The sequence below is a fragment of the Lepus europaeus genome, unplaced genomic scaffold, assembly GCF_033115175.1.
Source record: "Lepus europaeus isolate LE1 unplaced genomic scaffold, mLepTim1.pri SCAFFOLD_3_1, whole genome shotgun sequence".
NCBI classification, from domain to species: Eukaryota; Metazoa; Chordata; class Mammalia; order Lagomorpha; family Leporidae; genus Lepus; species Lepus europaeus.
The window spans coordinates 13,989,696-14,000,426 of NW_026909276.1; positions in this window are offsets into that span (position 1 = coordinate 13,989,696).

The following is a 10,731-nucleotide window of genomic DNA, read 5'->3' on the forward strand; positions in this document are numbered from 1 at the left end:
AGAGTCGCCTGTGTCAGAAGGGCGCTGTATGGGGATTGTGCCGTCTTGGGAAACTAAGGGGGTGTGGCTTGAGAGCACAGCTGCCGCAGACTTGGATTCTTCGGACGGATACTCCCAACAGTAGGTGCCGCTGTCACCCCCTGATGAGATAGCTCCTTCCTCCGTTTTCTCTGATCCTGCTAGGGTCTGTGACTTCTTAAGGTGAGTTACACTTGCCAAATATTTACTGGATTCTGGGTCTTTCCTTTATATATCTTTTCAGGGAGTTTATTTAAGATTTTTTAATATCGACTTGAAGACTACTCGATTCATCATTCTTTGTCCTGTTTCTCTTACATTCATTTCATACTCTATATTTTGTCCCTTAAAATTGTTTTCTATTTGTTTCTTGGTGGTGCGTGGTAACACCCCTGAAGATATGTATTGCTGTTGTATCCAGTAATCGTGCTTAATTCTTTTTCAATAAAAATTTTATTTATTTAATTATTTGAAGGGTAGAGCTATAGACAGGCAGAGACAGATGGCCACAATAGCTGGAGTTGCTCCAATCCAAAGCCAGGAACCAGGAGTTTCTTCCAGGTCTCCCACACAGGAGCCATCTTCTGCTTTCCCAGGCCATGGCAGAGAGCTGCACTGGAAGTAAAGCAGTGCCCATATGGGCTGTCTGCACTGCAGGCGGTGGCTTTACCCGCTATACCACAGCATCAGCCCCAATGCTTAATTCTCTTATCAGCTTGTTTTTAATTTGATTGTATCTGATTGCCTCTATAATAGTGTCATATTTTAAAGATTTATTTATCTGAAAAGCTGAGTTACACAGAGACAGAAGGAGAGGCAGAGAGAGAGAGAGAGAGAGAGAGAGGTATTCCATCCACTGGTTCACTCCCCAATTGGCTGCAACTGCCAGAGCTGCACTGATCCAAATCCAGGATCCAGGAGCTTCTTCCAGGGCTCCCACATGGGTGCAGGGGCCCACGGACTTGGGCCATCTTCTGCTGCTTTCCCAGGCCATAGCAGAGAGCTGGATTGAAAGTGGAGCAGCCAGGACTCAAACCAGTGCCCATATGGGGTGTCTGCACTGCAGGCAGTGGCTTTATCTGCTATGCCTCAGCGCCAGCCCCAATAGTGTCATTCTGGTATAGAAATTTAGTTTTGGCCAGCGCTGCGGCTCACTAGGCTAATCCTCCACCTGCAGTGCTGGCACCCGGGGTTCTAGTCCCAGTTGGGGCACTGGATTCTGTCCCAGTTGCTTCTCTTCCAGGTCAGCTCTCTGCTGTGGTCCAGGAAGGCAATGGAGGATGGCCCGAGTCCTTGGTCCTTGCACTCACATGGGAGACCAGGGGAAGCACCTGACTCCTGGCTTCGGATCAGCGCGGTGCGCCAGCCGCAGCGGCCATTGGAGGGTGAACCAACAGTAAAAGGAAGACCTTTATCTCCGTCTCTCTCTCTCTCACTGTCCACTCTGCCTGTCAAAAAAAAAAAAATTAGTTGCTTGGGGGACAGCACTGTGGCATAGTGGGTAAAGCCACTATCTGCAGTGCTGGCACCCCATATGGGTGCCAGTTAGAGTCCCAGTTGCTCCATTCCCAATATAGCTCTTTCCTATGACCTAGGAAAGCAGTAGAAGATGGTCCAAGTCCTTGAGCCCCTGCACAGGTGGGAGACCTGGAAGAAGCTCCTGGCTCCCAGCTTCAGATCTGCGCAGCCCCAGCCATTGTGGCTCTTTGGGGAGTGAATCAGCAGATATACGATCGATCTCTCTGTCTCCCTTTCTGCCTCTGCTTCTCTGTAACTCTGCCTTCCAAACAAAATAACTTAAAAAAGTCACTTAAAAACTGAGCCTTGTACCTAATTTATCTGTTTCTTGTTTAGTTTTCTTTATTACCACTTCAAAACAATATTAAGGAGAGATAGTGAGAGGAGGCAGCCTTGTCTAGGTGTGTGGGATCCCAAGAAAGCATCTTTAAATGTTCTGTGTTTATTATACTGTTTGTTATAGATCTATTGTAGACTATTTTAACCATAATATTTTAACCATAATAATGCTTTTTAACATTTATTTATTTATTTATTTGAAAGAGGTACATAGAGAAAGATTGATTTTCCATCTTCTAGTTCACTCCCCCAAATGACTGTAGCAACATGGACTGTGACAGGCTGAAGCCAGTAGCCAAGAGCTTCTACGTCTCCCAAGTGGGTGCAGGGGCCCAAATTCTTGGCTCATTCTCTGCTGCTTTCCCAAGTGTGTTAGCCGGAGCTGGATCAGAGCAGAGCAGCTGCATTCTTATGAGATGGCAGCACTGCAGACAACTGCTTAATCTGCTTTGCCACATTGGTGGCCCTAAGAATTGTTCTTTTTTTCTCTTCTGCTGACAGTTTTGTTGTTGTTGTTGTTGGAGGCTTAATTTTATTAAATACATTGTAACATTTAATCCAGATGATCATGTGATTTTCTTGTGTTTTTCACCCATATGATTTATTTTGGAATGCTAATGACTTTGGCATTTTGTGGTATTTTTGCTTGATACATATCCATTATGTTTTTATATTTGGTTAAATAAAATGTTTTTCTCAAAATATGTGTATCTGCCTTTATAAAAAGTGATATTTTATTCTACCTTTTTATTTCATGCTGATATGACCATATCATCTATGGAATGCTGGTTTTAGAAAAGAATTTCAAATTTAGTTCCTACTCATTGCCACTGCGGATAAATCTGGGAAGTTGAGAATTTTTTCTTCCTCAATTATTTAGAATGTTCTGTAAGTCTGGGTATGAAACTGGACTCTTTTTCATAAATCTTGCCTTTAAATATTGCAAAAAATGCTCTTATTATCTTGACACCAATCCATGCCTTTTCTTATGTATCTCAGACAACAACACAAGGGCCTTCTGTGTCCTCATCCACTGTTGTACATCAAGTGCCCCCACTTCCTGTGACAGTTTGGCTATCTGTTCATTTACTGAAGTACATAATGATTTCATACAAGTGAGAGCTATTATAAATAAAATTGTCACATGCATTTTCTTGCTGGATGGTACGTGAGTATGTTTTCACACCAACTGAGTAACTTTATAGGGACATCTTTTTTATTTTTTTAATTTTTTTAAAATTTTTGATAGGCAGAGTGGACAGTGAGAGAGAGACAGAGAAAAAGGTCTTCCTTTGCCGTTGGTTCACCCTCCAATGGCCGCCACGGTAGGCGTGCTGCGGCCGGTGCACCGCGCTGATCCGGTGGCAGGAGCCAGGTGCTTATCCTGGTCTCCCATGAGGTGCAGGGCCCAAGCACTTGGGCCATCCTCCACTGCACTCCCTGGCCACAGCAGAGAGCTGGCCTGGAAGAGGGGCAACCGGGACAGGATAGGTGCCCTGACCGGGACTAGAACCCGGTGTGCCGGCGCCGCAAGGCAGAGGATTAGCCTAGTGAGCTGTGGCGCTGGCCTAGGGACATCTTTTTTAAAAGATTTTATTTATGTATTTTAAAGGCAGAGTTACATAGAAGGAAAGAGAGAGAGATCTTCCTTCTGCTGGTTCACTCTCTGAATGGCTGGGACTTGGACAGGCCAAAGCCAGGAGCCAGGAGTTTCTTCCAGGTCTACTATATGGATGCAGGGGCCCAAGAATGTGTAACATCTTCTGCTGTTTTCCAAGGCACATTAGCAAGGAGGTGGATTAGAAATGGAACTTCCAGGACTCCTAACCAGCACACATATGAGATGCCAATGTTCTATGCAATGAATTAACCTGCTGTGCAACAGTGCTGGCCCCAGGGACAACATTCTTTTACAGATTTATTTATTTAAAAGGAGAAATATAGTGAAAGACAGAGATCTCCCATCACTGGCTCACTCACCAAATGGCTGCAACAGACAGGTCTAGGCCAGGCTGAAGCCAGGAGCCAGAAGCTTCTTCTGGGTCTCCCATATGAGTAACAGGGGCCCAAGAACTTGGGCCATTTTCCTTTGCTTTCCCCAGGCAATGAGCAGGGAGCTAGAACAAAAGTGGAGTAGCCACAACAAAAGCCTCAGCTCATATAGGATGCTGGCATCACTTGTGGTGGCTTAACCCACTGCACCACAAAGCCAAACCCAGAAGGACATCTTTGCTGTGTTGCAAGGTGATACTTTTGGATGTTTTACAATATCATCACCAGATGTCTTGTAAATTTCCATTATGTGTTCTGACTGATAATGAATGATATTTTCTAATATTCCATCTTCACAAACTTTTGGCACTACCATGTTTATTTGCTCTTTATAACCATTTTAAAATTGTTTCATGTATTTGTCTCATTGCTGTTTTAATTTGCAGTTTAATTCACAATTCACTCTTTTATCTCATAATTTTCTAATGTTCAGTATATTCTGTGTGCCTATTTTGGATGTGTGTGTATTCAATGTAAAGGTTATTCTTTATTATTTTGGTGTTTTAAATTGGAGAATTTATTGCCTTATTGCTGAGTTTTACAAGCCCTTAATAAACTTTGCATTCAATTCCTGTAAGCAAATATTTTGAAATATTATGTCCTAGTGTGAGATCTAGCTTCCATTTTTTCAATGGTATTTTTGAGAAAGCATTTTTTTATTTAACAGACATCACATGACATTTTTATGGATAATACATTGAGTATGTTACATAATAGAATTTTTCTCATGTGTTTTCTACTGGATTTAACATTTTTTTCCACTACACATAGGAGTCTCTACATCATGCTGAATGAGTTTATATGTTATGCAGAAAACATTTGTCTTTTTTTTTAATTCATATGGTCATCCATTTGCACCATCTCCATTTATTGGGAAGACTACATATTCCAATATTCTGTAGGGAATGACTCTGTTCCTTTGGCTAAGATCAGTTAAGCATAAGTATTTATGCCTTTCCATTTATCCACATGTCTAATCTTTGTCTAGCATCATGTAGGTTCACAGAAAGCCATGAAATCAAGAAATGTAGATTCCTCAAGGTTTCTCTACACTTCTCAGTATTGTCTAGACTTTGAAGTTTGGACAAATGTTTGTCATTTTCTCCAGAATAGCCTGATATTATTTTTATTGGATTGCAATGAATCTGTTGGTCCAAGTAGGAAGAAGAGATATCTTAATAATATTCTGTCTTTCAGTCATTAAGAAAGCATCTATTCCATTTATTTATATTTTCTTTCTTTTCGTTTATAGGTTTTCATAATTTTGGCATACATAGTTGCATACATGGCCCTGAATTTACAGTTCACTTATTATTATTTACTTCATTGTCATCCTTGTTTCTTTCTCTTTCTCTTTCTATAGATATAGATGACATATCCCCTAAATGACATATCCCCTCTTTTTTGATATTGTTAATGCTATTATTTTTCTTTTACACTCTATTTTTCCTTCCTGGTATTTATAATAGTAGTTCACTTTGTGTGTGAACATTTTGCTTAATTTCCCCCATCAGTTCTCATCATGATTTGGATTATGGACTCTATTTCTGCTTGAGTATCTAAAATGATATTATTATTTGAATTAAAATGATTTAGTGAAAGGACATAGAGTGAGAGCCCATGGCTACAAGTTAAACAAATCCTCTTATTGTCCTGCACTGTGCCTTAGAGCTAATAGAGGGTATAATAATATGCCTTTCTTGCCTGCCATGTGTTGCCTACAGTTACCTGGCTTGAAACATTCACCTCATCCTTAGTTACTCCTGAATTACTCTGAAGTAGACTAAAGATTACATTAGGTTTGAAATAACTGTCTGCTTCATGTAAACTTGTCAAGAGTGATTGCTTTGGGAGGCCGCTGCTGTGGCACAGCAGGTTAATGTCCTGGACTGAAGTGCTGGCATCCCATATGGGTGCCAGTTCAAGACCCAGCTGCTCCACTTCCAATCCAGCCCTCTGCTATGGCCTGGGAAAGTAGTAGAAGATGGTCTAAGTCCCACTCCTATGTGGGAGACCCTGAAGAAACTCCTGGCTCCTGGCTTCAGATAGGCACAGCTCCGGCCTTTGTGGCCAACTGAGGAGTAAACCATCAGATGGGAGACTTCTCTCTCTCTCTCTCTCTGCCTCTCCTCTCTCTGTGTAACTCTGACTTTCAAATAAATAAATAAATCTTTTAAAAAAATAGTGATTGTTCGGCCTGCGCTGTGGCTCACTAGGCTAATCCTCCACCTTGCGTCGCCGGCACACCAGGTTCTAGTCCCGGTCGGGGCACCAATCCTGTCCCGGTTGCCCCTCTTCCAGGCCAGCTCTCTGCTGTGGCTAGGGAGTGCAGTCGAGGATGGCCCAAGTGCTTGGGCCCTGCACCCACATGGGAGACCAGGATAAGCACCTGGCTCCTGCCATCGGATCGGTGCAGTGAGCTGGCCGCAGTGTGCCAGCCGCGGCGGCCATTGGAGGGTGAACCAATGGCAAAAGGAAGACCTTTCTCTCTGTCTCTCTCTCACTGTCCACTCTACCTGTCAAAAAAAAAATAGTGATGGCTTTTGTTCGTGGATATGGAAGTGAACATGTTAAAGTCACACAAAATTTCAGTTTAAATGCATATTCATTCTCTTTTCAGATTTTAAAAAACAAAACCTAATATTGCACACAAATGACATGACTATGAGAAATGAATGGTCTGAAATAAGGAAACATAAACCTTATTACTGTGTGGCACAATTTTGCAAAACAGTCATCCATGTGTGCTGGGCATTGAAATGTAGAAGGATTATTGGAATAGAGTTGTTTATTATTGGATCTGAGGAAGCAGTGGTGTGTGTTTAGAAGACGAGCTGCTAGCAGAACACTGTATATGTGAATTTTGACAGTGTGGATGTGTTTGAGTGTATTATTGAGGTTGAACACTTGATTTAGGAGTCTTCTTAAAAATATACAGTAAAGCACTTTCATATTTGATCTAATGATGTGAAGTATTATATACATTTTGACAAAATGTCCAAGTTTCTTGGAAGAAAAAGGCAGATGTTAGAATGCAGCAGGGTAAGCCATCATGTGGGATGTCTGCAGCCCTTATCAGAGTGCCAGGTCATATCCAGCTATTCTGCTTCTGATCCAGTCCTTGGTAATGCACTCTGAAAGGCCACAGTTGATGAATTGTTCGAGCTCCTACTACCCCTATAGAAGACCTGGGTGGAACTTTAGGCTCCTTCTTTGGTCTGGCCCAATCCTGGTTATGTTTAGTTATTTACACATTGAACTAGTGAGTGGAAGATTTCAACTTGGTCCTACATCTGTACCTCTCTGCCTTTTAAATAAAAAAAGAACATTTTATTGTGCTGTAACATAATTTTGAAATCAATTAATATGAGGAATCTTCAAAAAGTCCATGAAGTGTATATTGAGAAAGGACTATCCATGACATAAATTATATATATACATATCTACATATATATAATATTTTTAAAAGAGAAAGAGAGACAAATATCCCAATTGCTTGTTCACTTCCCAAACACCACAACAGCAGGATTAAGCCTGGCTAAAAAAGAACTGGAATCATCACCTATTGCTTCCAAGGGTGCACATGGTCAGGAATCTGACATTGGTATCCGAGACAAGATTTGAATTGAGGCATTTTGTTATGGGATGCAAATTTCCAAAATGATGTATTAAATACTAGATTAAATTCTTTCCCTTAAACTTGTATTTCATTTATGTTTTTCATGGGGGTTTTTATGTGCCATCATACTTCTTTTTGTAGCCTCTAATACATACAAGTTTAGATTATATCTTATAGTGCAAATCTAAAATGAGTTTTTTGACACTTTCTTCATAGAGATAACAAACGAAATTGAAGCAACTGAATAAATGCATGAGAATGTCAAGATAACATATAATCAAAGGAGAGGATCATGGCTAGGTTGAGTGTTTTGCTGTGCCAACATTGTTGTTGCCAAAGACACTTGGAAAAAAATTGTTGGATTACTTTAAAGAGCCAGGAACTTTGAGATGTCAAAGACATTTGAAAAAAATGATCGTCCCAAAGATAACCATGGCTTTTCTTTTGCTTAAAGTAAGAAACCCATAAGAACAGTTGAACAGAATTATTCATTTAGAAATAACTTATCTTGTAAGATTTGCTAATAAAGAAAGAGTCCCAGGGAAAAATCATTGGTGATTATTTTAAATCAAAATACGAAGTATGAGGAGTCAATTGACTAGGAGCAAGCTACAATCCTGGACTCCTCTCTCTGAGGCAGGTGCCTGGTGTGGAAGGGAGACTTATTAATGGTGATGTCCTGCCCTCCATAACTGAGTATGTAATTTAAAGGCACACAACCTAGGGTGAAGCACAGAGCCAGAAAAATGTATAAACCTAACAAAGGAATTTTCTCTCCACACAAGCAACCTGGGCACATATTCCTAGTCTGGTGACTCCTCTCTTCCTTGCTTAGAGAAATTGGCTGCTCTGTTGAAAGTCAAAGATGAAGTATATCATAAATACCAGCTGGAATTAGGAGTTAAGAGACTCAATAAGGAAGCTATGCCAGGGACATACACTAAATGATATCCAAAGAAAACCCAAGGAATAAGAAAAATCGGGACACTTTAGGGTGCTCTACCTGAAGGCAATGCCACTGCTCACCCACCCTCCCATCAACTGTCCTCAGCTGAGAGAGGTCCAGCAGCACCCTGGAGAATCTCTTTACCTTTTTGCAGAGGCTGAAGGACCACCTCAGACAATATGCAGAGAAGGCATCTGAGGTCCAGGAAAGTGCAGTGACTTTTTTTAAAGACTTGTTTATTTATTTTAAAGGCAGAGTAACAGAGGTAGAGATCTTCCATATGCTGATCACTCTCTAAATGGCTGCAATAGTCAAGGCTACAGCAGCCTGAAGCCAGGAATCTGGAACTGATCTAGGTCTCCTACATGGGTGTCCTGGATCCAAGTATTTGGGGCAGATTCCGTTGATTCAGACACATTAGTAGGAAGCTGGAAGAGAAGTGGAACAGCCAAGACTACCAAGTACTTCAATATGGGATGCTGGAGTAGTAAGTGATGGCTTTATCCATTGCACCACAACACTGGCCACAATGTTTATATGTATTTTGTATCTCAGAGTATGCCACACATCTGGAGAAAGCCTCAATAATTGATGATAACCCTACTCAGGTGAGGTGCTCTTTAGTGTTTAACAACTGAGGTATGACTGAAGAAAAAGAAGGCAAAAAGATACAGAGGAATGCTGCCCTGTTATCTATGGCCCCTGTTCTATTGGAGCTAACATAGACAGAAGAGATGCCATGGGTGAGTGACCATGGCCTCCACCAAAGGATCACAAGTAAGGCTACTCATCAATTTGAGAGATAGTCAGGTGCTTATTGCAAACAAGGGCAGTGGGAACTGAAATATTCGAGCTGTCCCCAGAGAGATGAGGAATCAGGTAGGACTGATACATGCCAACTTCTTTTGAATGAAAAGACATGTGACAGGGCCTTGGGACTCTCCAGTTGGCTCCAGACCACTAGATTCTCACCCTCTCTGAGGATCCCATGTAAATTGAGTGGGAAGCAAAGGTAAAGTTATGCTCAATACTGGTGCCATGTCAGCAGTGTTAAATACCCAAAAGGAATATCTCTGTGATAAAACATATAATAAAAAGACTATCAGGAAAGTGAGAGACTAACAAGCTTCTGGAGCTCTTCACCCGGGAAATAAGGGTAAAAACATGAATGCCATCCCTTCTGCATACACCAGAATCTCCTTCTCTCTTTAGAAAAGAGACATTATCTAAGTTAGGGGACTCAAGAAACTGGGACTAGGATAGCATTGAGATTCAAGTCCCTAAAACTTAAGGGTTTCAGCTCATGTCCGTATTGCAAAAATACTGGTGCCTGAACAGGAAGATTCCTCCAAGAGTCCTGAGCAGAATTAACCTGGAAGTATGAGCACAAGGCTGAGTGTGATGAGTAGCCAACTCCATTCCAGTAAGAGTAGAATTTAAAAAGATGGACCGGGGCCAGTGCTGTGGTGTAGCCATTAAAACTGCCTCCTGCAGTGCTGGAATCCCATATGGGTACTGGTTGAGTCCCACCTGTTCCACTTCCAATCCAGCTCTCTGCTACAACCTGGAAAAGCAGTAGAGGTACCCATGTGGGGACCTGGAAGAAGCTCCTGGCTCCAGATTGGCCCAGCCACAGCCATTGTGGCCACTTGGGGAGTGAACCAGCAGATGGAAGACTTGTCTCTCTCTCTGCCTTTATGTAATTCTGCCTTTCAAATAAATAATAAAATAAATCACTAAAAAAATAAAATAAAATAAAAATACAGGGGAGGCTTTTATCATAGTGGTTAATATGCTGCTTGGGGTGCCTACAACCTATATGGGAGTGTCTGGATTCAAGTTCCAGCTTTGTTTCTTATTCCAGATCCCTGGGAGGCAGCAGATAATAGCTCATTTAGGTGCTTGCCATTCATATGGGAAACTAAAATGGGTTCCCAGATCCTAGCTTTGCACTAGCCTAGACTGCACTATTGTATGGATTTGGAGAGTAAATCAACAGATGGAAGATCTATCACAAATAAAAATTTCAAAGGCTGTTTTAAATTCAGGAACTGCACTGGCATTGCAGTACAGTGGGTTAAACTGCCGCCTGCAAGACTAGATCTCATTTAGGAGTGCTAGTTCAAGTCCCAGCTGCTCTACCTCTGATCCAGCTTCCTGCTAGTGTGCCTGGGAAAGCAGTGGTGGATGGCCTAAGTACTTGAATCCTTGAGCCCATGTTGAGAGACCAAGATTGAAT